Source organism: Leptodactylus fuscus, chromosome 1 (genome assembly GCF_031893055.1).
Source record: "Leptodactylus fuscus isolate aLepFus1 chromosome 1, aLepFus1.hap2, whole genome shotgun sequence".
NCBI classification, from domain to species: domain Eukaryota; kingdom Metazoa; phylum Chordata; class Amphibia; order Anura; family Leptodactylidae; genus Leptodactylus; species Leptodactylus fuscus.
In genome coordinates this window covers 209,195,905-209,208,458 of record NC_134265.1, presented here as the reverse complement: position 1 = coordinate 209,208,458, position 12,554 = coordinate 209,195,905, and the positions used below count along the sequence as shown (strand labels likewise).

The following is a 12,554-nucleotide window of genomic DNA, read 5'->3' as shown; positions in this document are numbered from 1 at the left end:
CGGCGCTTCCCATTCACTTCAATGGGACTGCTCATAGTGAAAGAAGCAGCCCATTCATTTCTATGGGGAGCGCTCGTATGCCGGCTCCCATAGAAATGAATGGAGCTGCTTTATATGCCGCTTATTCTGAACGTGTTTTACGTTCAGTATGAGCTTCAGTATACGTAGTGTGAATGCCCCCTTAGGCTACTTTATTCATTCACTTTTTAACTAGATTCAAAATAACAAATCCTGAAAATGGGCTATTTTTTTTGTATAAAAGCATTGTTTTTTTCAATGTAACCACCATATGTGTATGAAAAATTATCTTCCCCTAAAACAGGCAAATTTTTTAAGCATTTTAAATATTAACCCCTTCCCGCCGATGGCACTTTTTGACTTCCTGACCAAGCTCGATTTTTCAAAACTGACATGTATCACTGTATGTGGCAATAACTTTGGAACGCTTTATATTACCAAAGTGATTTTGAGACTGTTTTTTCATAACACATTGTACTTCATGTTAGTGGTAAATTTTGGTTGATATGTTTTGTGTTTAATTATGAAAAAATAGGAAATTTGGTGGAAATTTTGAAAAATATGCATTTTATAAAGTTTGAAATGATGTGCATTGCATACAGATAGTCAGACCGCCAAAATTATATCATAAATCTCATGTCCCAGATCTCTGCTTTATGTCGGCATCAAACTTTAGTCACCCTTTTATTTTTTACGGACATTATAAGGTTTACAAGTGAAACAACAATATTGAAAATTTTCAAGAAATTTCCAAAACCCATTTTTTAAGGGACTAATCCAGTTATGAAGGGGTCTTGAAAGACCCTTGTATTAAAACCCCCCATAAATCACCCACATTTTCAAAATTGCACCCCTTAACTAAGCCAAAACAACATATACCTAGTAATTTAACCCTATAAGTGCTTAACAGGAATTAATACAAAATGGAGGTGACATTTTCAAATTTGATTTTATTTTACTAATATTTTCGTTTAGCCCTAGAATTTGCACATTCACAAGGGGTTAAAGGAGAAAACGCATCCCACAATTTGTTATGCAAGTTCTCCGGACTACCATAGTACCCCACTTGTGGGTGTAAACTAATATATGGACGCACTGCGAGACGCTGAAGGGAAGGCGCGCCAAGGAGCTTTTAGAGGGCAGATCTGGCTGTGATCAGTTTCAGGAACCATGTCGCATTTACAAAGCCCTTGAGGTGTCAAAACAGTGGAAACCTCTAGAAAGTGACCCCATTTTGAATCAAGTGATGTAGTGAGCCCGAAGTGAATGTGTAAGCTGTGCGGAGTAAATTGGATACACCAAATCCCATTCTATTTTCCCAATAGCTCCTATGACACGGACGGGGAAGAGGTGCATTCTGAGGGGTCAGCACTGGTGTATTATCTCTTATAAGCTCTAAATATGGGGCGTCCTCTGAAAACGCTCGCACAGCTTATACATTTCCTTCTAGTCGCACCCACTTATGTCCTAATGATTTGGCGACTTTTGGGGTTTTTGTCTTCACATTGTACAAGCTAGATTTTTATTTTCTGGCAATGTGGCCATATGAGGGCTTGGTGTTTGTGGTATTAGATGTACTTTTCAATGCCACCATTTTGGGGCCTGTAACTTATTGACTACATTTTATTAACTCTTTCTGGTTGGGAAGTAAAAGGAAACATCAATTCTGGCATTGCTTTTTAGCATTCATTTATTTTCCCGTGCAGCGTACAGCATAAGTAACATGTTAACTTTATTCTGGGGGTCGGTATGGTTACGGCAATACCTCATTTATAACATTTTTATTTTTCGGTAGACAGAGCTGGTTGAGGGCTTATTTTTTGCGGCATGACCTCTTTTTATTGGTACCATTTTGGTTTTCATTTGACCATTTGATTACTTTTTATTGAACATTTTGTAAGGGAAAGGTGGTGAATAATCATTATTTTGTGCGGTTTTCTAGGTTTTTTTTTTTTTACGACGTTCGGGTTAAATAATGTTTTCATTTTATTTTTCAGGTTATTACGGACGCGGTGATACCAAATATGTAATGTTTTTTTCTCTATTTCTTTATATTGCATAATAAAACATTTTATATGGGGAAAAAGGGATTTTTGGGGCTTTATTTATTTCTAATTTATTTTAAACTTAAACTTTTTTATTTTTACTTTTTTCTAACTTCTTTTTCTGTCCCCATGGGGGATTAAAGCAGTGATCTGCTGATCACGGCTTCACTATATGTATCTGCAATACACGTTACACGTGTATTGCAGAACACAGGAAGCTGTTATCCTGTGTAGATGCACAGGATGACAGCTTCCATTCCTGGCAGGCTCAACCAGGTACGAGGAGGGGGTAAGTGATGGGGCAGACCCGGGGTCACTGATTAGGCCCCGGGCTGCCCCCTACGAACACCGACACCCCACGAAACCGGCACGGCACTATATTAAACTATATTATACTGAAACCCCAGAGATGCTGGCGGTCTGGTTGACCGCCGGCATCTCAGGGGTTAACACCCGCGATCGGACCCGGTTACGACCGCGGGTATTACTGGGCTTTGTCAGCCGTAACATACGGCTGACACCCGCAGCGCATGGTGCGCACACAGGTTCTGTGTGCGCACCATGCAGCCGCCATACTAATACAGCGGTCTGTGGGAAGTCCTTCCCAGCAGCGCCGTACTATTACGGCGGATGTCAGGAAGGGGTTAAAAAGGATAAAGGAAAGTGTCAGTGCAGTTTATGCTTAAACTAGCAGCTTGTATCCATTGCTTACCATCTGTTTTCCCATACACATACGTACCACTGTCACTTTGATATTACTTCAGCTGTGTTTGCATTAGAGAGCTATAAATGCACAAGAGTTCCAAGAGCCCTGGCAGTGTTATACACTGTTTCAAGCCAATTTAAACTCTGGTTCATGACAAACTTATTTGACCTGAAAGAAATCTTTGGACCAAACCACTGAAACAAGAAAAAAAACAAGTCTTCACAGGAGAGGCGTGTCTATCTGCTGAGCTGCAGAGTCACATCTTCTGTGACCTCCTGCTACGTACCTGCTTCTGCTGCAAAATATTTGCTTTTTACCTGCAACACTATAGGCCACTATTTCCCCACACAAGCATAGAGTTCCCGCCGCCCAGACCTCTACGCCATCTTGGCCTCCCTTACAGTCACCCAACACCGAACGCTGAAAACCAGTTCTATCTGGGTCCAGCCGTAGCTGAAGAGCTGTTTCACTGAAACTACCTCCAGAGCTCGAAGCAAGACCTTCAAGGGTGCACCGTGTACATGGTGCCTGGTCCCTGACACCCCACCTACAGCCACACAGAAATCATGTGGCTTCATAACGCACGCCATTGCTTGCTGACATCAGCCTGTTGCACAGGTACCTTCGCCTGGTGATGGCACCCTGCGATACCCACAAGCAGCATCCTGGACACCCTGCATCACCGAATCTTGTGTAGTACATATTTCCCACTCTATATTGCAACGTAAGGTGCATATATAGTAGCACCTTTGGCAATTTGCAATAGAGTGCGGGGTCCCTCACTTTACCGTTCCTGGCAATTTCCTATCCTATCCTCCAACTTCTCCCATCTCTTAAAGGCCCAGAGGTCTACCTGTGAAGGAGATTGAGGAACAACGGTGCCTTCTCCTTCCAGACCTCTACCCAATCTCCAATATCACCAATTGTGCCCATACCTTCCTAGGCAGTTGGAGATGCCCAAGGCCTTACAGCCTTTAGGTCTATTGCAGCTTATCTATGATATTACCAGCCTCACTGGCTAAATAGCAGGCTCTTGCTGGAGACTTCAACCAGATGAACTCGATACATACCCTGAACCATGGCAAAAGTCGCCTCAGAACTCTCAGCTTCTGATAAAAAAATCAAACTCCCAAGGAGATCTGGATACATTTCTTATGAATAAAGGGCCTCTGCTCAGGCAAAAATGGGCACCCATGCACCAGCTGACAAGATCACATCAACCTCCTTTACTAGGCACTGGAAAACCAGGAGTACAGGGGAAGATGCATCATTATTCGCATCCATGCAGTCTATGAAACCACTGTATGAGACCCAACTATTCTCCACCAAATATACTTTACACTGTTAGGTAAAGAAAGGGCTTCTAATACACAGTCCAGTCATATTAATGTGACCACCGCCTACTTTTGATGTCAACCAATCGCAAAAGGCACGTGTCATGAGCCATCTGGGTGCACTCATCATTGTGGAGGGAACAATGGATCAACACAAGTATGCATCTACCTTTGCGGACCATGTTCACCTCTACATGTGAATTGTTTGATGGCATCTACCAGCAGGACAATGCGACGTGTCATAAAGCTCGCAGTGTACGTGCGTGGTTCAAGGAGCACCAGGATGAGTTTACCATACTCGATTGGCCAGCAAATTCCTCGGACTTGAACCCAATCGAGAATCTGTGGGACCACCTTGATCGGGTTGTTCGCGCCATGAATTCTCAACCATGTAACCTAGAACAGCTGGCAATGGTACTGGAGTCAGCATGACTCAACATCCCAGTGAACATCATCACAACATCCCCTCTCTCCTTGCACGTCTCGCAGCGGTCCACTCTGCAAAAGGTGGTTATTCTGGATTTTGACATGTGGTCTCATTAATGTGACTGGACTGTGTATTATTATTGAGACAGTCCACTGAGCTCTACAAGCGAAACTCAAGCCTACCGAACCACAAACCACCCACAGACATCATTTGTCACTTCTCAAATTTTCTAAAGAAGGAAGACCTATTGTCCCAAGCCAGGGAATCCAACTCTCTCACATACGAGAATTCCCAGATCTCCATCTTCCATGACTCACCCCAATGACTTAACAGACTGGCTCCGTCAACAGAAATTGGTCTATCAATAGACTTTCCCATTCGGTATTTTCTTCCTATACTCTGGTCGCCATTTCCACCATGGATGACTTGAGATACTCCTGTGACCAGTGTGACCTCCCCACTTTGAAATTGAAAATTGGGATATAAACACCAACATCTGACACCTTGCCGCCTCTGCTTTCTGCATCACCCTGGGAACAGGCAACCCCTAAACAGCAGTGGCTGAAGAAGAAGCTATACAAGAAGAGGATCATCAACCATCCACCTTCACAATGTCCCAATATCTAATGACATTCCTCTGGTAGCCCCTTGGACTTATGCACTTGCACTTTGGAAGACCTTCCGAGATTTAGATAAGTCTACATATAACTGATTTCTTTTGCAGGTTGCCCCCAACTTCTCTTCATCTATGGGCTGGCCATATGGATCTTCTACTTACAGTCCTATGAAAAAGTTTGGGCACCCCTATTAATCTTAATATTTAGAACTAAAAATTATTTTGGTGTTTGCAACAGCCATTTCAGTTTGATATATCTAATAACTGATGGACACAGTAATACTTCTGGATTGAAATGAGGTTTATTGTACTAAACCAAAATTTGACCGGTGTAAAAATTTTGGTACCCTTATCATTGTATTGATTTGAATACTCCTAACTACTTTTTACTGACTTACTGAAGCACAAAATTGGCTTTGTAACCTCACTGAGCTTTGAACTTCATAGCCAGGTGTATCCAATCATGAGAAAAGGTATTTAAGGTGGCCAATTGCAAGTTGTTCTCCCATTTGAATCTCCTCCGCAGGCAGCTGAGGAGAAGGGTTAGAGAACATATTTGTGATATACAAAATCAAAAAGACACACCGGTAGCAAGACACTTTGTGAATCATCATTTGGGGGAGACCAAGGATCTTACTATCCAAGTTATGGAAGTAATTAAACCCCCAAGGAGAGGAGGTGACTGGGATAGGTTTCTGTTGAGAAAAGAAACACAATGGATTTACAGAATGGAGAGTATGACACCAAGAGGGCTGAACGAGCAGCTTGATTTCTCCTGTTTCTTGGATTAAATTGTTTTGGTAAATCCACTGCTGTAATAAGTAGTGTGACAGGCATAACCCCAGCTGAGGATACGCAGAATTTTAAGCTTACTGCTCGAAATATAGATTGCTGCTAAAAAAACAGAGATGCCCAGTAGTGTAAGCTACTGTAATTCCTGATTTATTATATGTAATGGGGAACATGTATTCCCCTTTCCATCCCCTCGTTACATTAATTGGTGTAAAGTGATTGAGAGTAAATATATCTCTAAAATTAGTACTTATTTACACTTGAATTTAATGCATAAATAGCATAGGCTGTGTCTGAATGAAAGTGTTAATCTATGCTGGCTGAGATAGAGCATTACCATATAAATAGAAGCCTTATAGATATGCAGTGAAAGTACTAAGTGGGTACGCATGCGCAGGAGAACTCTTAGTACGAAACATTGTATCTAGTCTTTACGATCGTAGAACTGGATGTAGAAAGTACTAAGAGGGTACGCATGCGTAAGAGACCTCTCACTCTGAGACATTGGTTTTTACGATCGGAAGCTGTATGAAAGTACGCATGCGTGAAGAATAGTGAAGGAGTGCCACACTCCACCAATTGGAAAGTTGGGCATATCAAGAGGCGCGGCTAATCCACACATAGGAAGACCCACGTCAGCGAGTACGACAGCAAGTATTGGCCTGCAGAATGAATGGGGGAGAGGTCTTACACGTATAAGCGTGTAGTTCGGCTGGGCAACTCACCGCTGAAAGTGAGAGCGGCGGTCCTGCTGGCGGTCAGCGTATCAACCGCTCACATCATCTTTAAAACAAAGCAGTTATTACTGCTACTATTTTGAGAAATTATAAGACCCCTGATGAGTAGAACGAAACGCGTAGGGTCAGATTTGAATTAAGATTGGCAGTAATCTTACCCGCATAGTTCTGGTCTGAACGGAGACTGAGCCAGTGACCCCCTCCCCCCTTGGTTGGCGTGGCATAAGGCCAGTAACCTCCAAGAGGTGGGTAATTGTACACTGAGCCTGCAGCAAATTGTTTCCTGTTCAAAGACCTCTATGGGGAGTTAAGACCGCAACTTGCTATTTAGGGAGGTAGCTACTATTAGGGAATACATAGTGATTGTCAGGGGCGGATACAGGGCCGGGCGAGCCGGGCAACCGCGCGGGGGCCCCGAGCTTAGCGGGGCCCCGCGACCCAGCCCTAACAAAATGGTCCCGGTCAGCCTCGGCATAGTCGGGCAAGTGCAGGGGCCCACAGAGCCTTTGGGGGCCCCCCGGCACTTGCCTGTCACGATTTCAGCTCATCGGCGTCCGTCCGCTGATGAGCTGAATACATACGCGATTAAAGCAGGAGCTGTGAGCTCAGCTCCTGCTTTAAAGCTCCGGCCCGGCTTGCGTGTGTAGGCGCGATGACGTCATCACATCAAGCTTACACACGCAAGCCGGGCCGCAGCTAAGCAGGAGCTGAGGTCACAGCTCCTGCATCGCGTATGTGACTGGAGTGAGAGAGAGGAGCGTCAGGGGAACGATGGAAGGTGAGTGATGGAAGGTGAGTGTAAGTGTTTGTTTTGTATTAAATATTAAGGTGGAACATAATGAAGGGGGCCCATGAAACTGGGGGGCAAATGAAGGGGAGGGGGGGGGGGGGGGAACGGCATGACACTGGGGAAGATGAAGGGGGTGGGGAGAGAACGGCATGACACTGGGGACAGAGATGGAGGGGGGAGAACGGCATGACACTGGGGCAGATGGAGGGGGGGAGAACAGCACGACACTGGGGACAGAGATGGAGGGGGGGGGGAGAACAGCATGACACTGGGGCAGATGAAGGGGGGAGAACGGCATGACACTGGGGCAGATGAAGGGGGGGAGAACGGCATGACACTGGGGCAGATGTAGGGGGAGAGAACGGCATGACACTGTGGCAAATGAAGGGGGGGAGAACGGCATGACACTGGGGTGGATGGAGGGGGGAGAACAGCATGACACTGGGGCAGATGAAGGGGCGAGAACGGCATGACACTGGGGCAAATGAAGGGGGAGAGAACGGCATGACACTGGGGCAAATGAAGGGGGGGAGAACGGCATGACACTGGGGCAAATGAAGGGGGGGAGAACGGCATGACACTCAGGCAGATGAAGGGGGGAGAATGGCATGATACTGGGGCAGATGAAGGGGGGGGATGGCATGACACTGGGGCAGATGAAGGGGGGAGAATGGCATGACACTGGGGCAGATGAAGGGGGGAGAATGGCATGACACTGGGGCAGATGAAGGGGGGAGAATGGCATTACATTGGGGCAGATGAAGGGGGGAGAATGGCATTACATTGGGGCAGATGAAGGGGGGAGAACGGCATGACACTGGGGCAGAGACGGGGGGGGACGACATGAAACTGTGGGCAGATAAAGGGGGAGAATGGCATGAAACTGGGGACAGAGATAGAGGGGGGGGACATGAAACTAGGGGTAGATGAAGGGTGTATATGAAAATGGGGAGAGATGGAGGGGGGACATAATTTACGGGTGACTGTAGGAGGATTATACTGTGTGGAATCACATGAAAAATGAATGAGAATGGGCGGAGTCAAAATAAAAGTGGGCGGGGCCTAATTTGCTGCGGCGCGCTGCGCGTAGGGCCCCGCCAAAGTCAATTGCCCAGGGCCCCGCAAACCCTGGATCCGCCACTGGTGATTGTAGCATGCTCCCAATACAAAGAAGCAAAAGTTTCTCAACATTGGGTTTATGTTGTATTGTTATAAATCGGGATTTTAAAAGGTTGTAATAAAAGTTAATTTTTAAATTCCTATGGGAGGTTTGATCAGCTTCTCTACTGTGAATTAATTGATGTAGGAAATTTGATACATTGTGCCATACACAGTGAGTTTATTGGCTTTGTAACCTCACTGAGCTTTGAACTTATAGATTGTAAGCTCTTTTGAGCAGGGCCCTCAGTCCCATTGTGTGAAATGACGTTCTTTGTTATGTATATCTGTATCTGAACCCTATAAATTGTACAGCGCTGCGGAATATGTTGGCGCTATATAAATAAAATGTATTATTATATTAACTTCATATCCAGGTGTACCCAGTCATGAGAACAGGTATTTAAGGTGGCCAATTGCAAGTTGTTCTCCTATTGGAATCTCCTCTGAAGAGTGGCATCATGGGCTACTCAAAACAACTCTCAAATGATCTGAAAACAAAGATTGTTCAACATAGTTGTTCAGGGGAAAGATACAAAAAGTTGTCTCAGAGATTTAACCTGTCAGTTTCCACTGTGAGGAACATAGTAAGGAAATGGAAGACCACAGGGACAGTTCTTGTTAAGCCCAGAAGTGGCAGGCCAAGAAAAATATCAGAAAGGCAGAGAAGAAGAATGGTGAGAAGAGTCAAGGACAATCTACAGACCACCTCCAAAGAGCTGCAGCATCATCTTGCTGCAGATGGTGTCACTGTGCATCGGTCAACAATACAGCGCACTTTGCACAAGGAGAAGCTGTATGGGAGAGTGATGAAAATGAAGCCGTTTCTGCAAGCACGCCACAAACAGTCGCCTGAGGTATGCAAAAGCACATTTGGACAAGCCAGCTTCATTTTGGAAGAAGGTCCTGTGGACTGATGAAACAAAGATTGAGTTGTTTGGTCATACAAAAAGGCGTTATGCATGGCATCCAAAATAAACAGCACTCCAAAAAAAACACTTGCTACCCACTGTAAAATTTGATGGAGGTTCCATCATGCTTTGGGGCTGTGTGACCAATGCCGGCACCAGGAATCTTGTTAAAGTTGAGGGTCGCATGGATTCCACTCAGTATCAGCAGATTCTTGAGAATAATGTTCAAGAATCAGTGACGAAGTTGAAGTTACACCGGGGATGGATATTTCAGCAAGACAATGATCCAAAACACCGCTCCATATAGACTCAGGCATTCATGCAGAGGAACAATTACAATGTTCTGGAATGGCCATCCCAGTCCCCAAACCTGAATATCATTGAACATCTGTGGGATGATTTGAAGCGGGCTGTCCATGCTCAACTTAACGGAACTTGAATTGTTTTGTAAAGAGGAATGGTCCAAAATACCTTCATCCAGGATCCAGGAACTGATTAAAAGCTACAGGAAGCGACTAGAGGCTGTTATCTTTGCAAAAGGAGGATCTACTAAATATTAATGTCACTTTTCTATTGAGGTGCCCATACTTTTGTACCGGTCAAATTTTGGTCTAATGCATATTGCACATTGTGTTAGTACAATAAACCTCATTTCAATCCTGAAATATTACTGTGTCCATCAGTTATTAGATATATCAAACTGAAATGGTTGTTGCAAACCCTAAAATATTTAGAACTAAAAATGATTAAGATTAATAGGGGTGCCCAAATTTTTTCATTGGACTGTATAATGAATTACCATGAGTCTACATTTTACCACTTACTGTTTGTGGCTTAGTATTGTTTATCTGTTTAGTCTACTATTTCCATAGACTCACATTAGCCCACTCCTCTACTGGTTGCGGACTCTCTTGAGAGCTCTAGCATACTCTGCTCCCTTTCCCTACGAATAGGACCTACTCCTCCATAACTGCATACTCCCTCACCTGCACCCACATACTCACACTGCTCTTATTCCCCCTCTTCACATTGAACATGACAAGAGTCTTACTAGGCCATCTCACTTTTACCACCTGACTATGGCAGCAGAATTATACACAGTGGCTTGCAAAAGTATTCATACCCCTTGATTGAGCTTTATCACATTTTGTCAACTTACAACCACAAACTTAAATGTATTTTATTGATAGACCAACACAAAGTGGCACATAATTGTAAAGTAATTGTAAATCTCAAAAGTGTCACGTGAAAAGTATTCAATACTTTGCAGAGCCAACTTTTGCTGCAAATACAGTTAGGGCCAGAAATATTTGGACAGTGACACAAGTTTTGTTATTTTAGCTGTTTACTAAAACATGTTCAGAAATACAATTATATATATAATATGGGCTGAAAGTGCACACTCCCAGCTGCAATATGAGAGTTTCCACATCCAAATCGGAGAAAGGGTTTAGGAATCATAGCTCTGTAATGCATAGCCTCCTCTTTTTCAAGGGACCAAAAGTAATTGGACAATGGACTCTAAGGGCTGCAATTAACTCTGAAGGCATCTCTCTCGTAAACCTGTAATCAATGAAGTAGTTAAAAGGTCTGGGGTTGATTCCAGGTGTGTTGTTTTGCATTTGGAAGCTGTTGCTGTGACCAGACAACATGCGGTCAAAGGAACTCTCAATTGAGGTGAAGCAGAACATCCTGAGGCTGAAAAAAAAGAAAAAATCCATCAGAGAGATAGCAGACATGCTTGGAGTAGCAAAATCAACAGTCGGGTACATTCTAAGAAAAAAGGAATTGACTGGTGAGCTTGGGAACTCAAAAAGGCCTGGGCGTCCACGGATGACAACAGTGGTGGATGATCGCTGCATACTTTCTTTGGTCAAGAAGAACCCGTTCACAACATCAACTGAAGTCCAGAACACTCTCAGTGAAGTAGGTGTATCTGTCTCTAAGTCAACAGTAAAGAGAAGACTCCATGAAAGTAAATACAAAGGGTTCACATCTAGATGCAAACCATTCATCAATTCCAAAAATAGACAGGCCAGAGTTAAATTTGCTGAAAAACACCTCAAGAAGCCAGCTCAGTTCTGGAAAAGTATTCTATGGACAGATGAGACAAAGATCAACCTGTACCAGAATGATGGGAAGAAAAAAGTTTGGAGAAGAAAGGGAACGGCACATGATCCAAGGCACACCACATCCTCTGTAAAACATGGTGGAGGCAACGTGATGGCATGGGCATGCATGGCTTTCAATGGCATTGGGTCACTTGTGTTTATTGATGACATAACAGCAGACAAGAGTAGCCGGATGAATTCTGAAGTGTACCGGGACATACTTTCAGCCCAGATTCAGCCAAATGCTGCCAAGTTGATCGGACGGCGCTTCATAGTACAGATGGACAATGACCCCAAGCATACAGCCAAAGCTACCCAGGAGTTCATGAGTGCAAAAAAGTGGAACATTCTGCAATGGCCAAGTAAATCACCAGATCTTAACCCAATTGAGCATGCATTTCACTTGCTCAAATCCAGACTTAAGGCTGAAAGACCCACAAACAAGCAAGACCTGAAGGCTGCGGCTGTAAAGGCCTGGCAAAGCATTAAGAAGGAGGAAACCCAGCGTTTGGTGATGTCCATGGGTTCCAGACTTAAGGCAGTGATTGCCTCCAAAGGATTCGCAACAAAATATTGAAAATAAAAATATTTTGTTTGGGTTATGTTTATTTGTCCAATTACTTTTGAGCTCCTAAAATGTGGAGTGTTTGTAAAGAAATGTGTACAATTCCTACATTTTCTATCAGATATTTTTGTTCAACCCTTCAAATTAAACGTTACAATCTGCACTTGAATTCTGTTGTAGAGGTTTCATTTCCAAACCAATGTGGTGGCATGCAGAGCCCAACTTGCGAAAATTGTGTCACTGTCCAAATATTTCTGGCCCTAACTGTATAGCTGCAAATCTTTTAAGGTATGCCTCTACCAGCTTTGTGCATCTAGAGACTGAGATTTGTGCCCATTCTTCTT

At 43.9% G+C, this 12,554-nt stretch overlaps 1 protein-coding gene across 1 annotated transcript in view; it reads right to left on the bottom strand.

Moving 5' to 3' along the window:
• LOC142189623 (phospholipid-transporting ATPase IK-like) overlaps positions 1–12,554 on the bottom strand; it is a 177,992-nt gene that overhangs the window by 101,601 nt on the left and 63,837 nt on the right. The window lies entirely within an intron of this gene.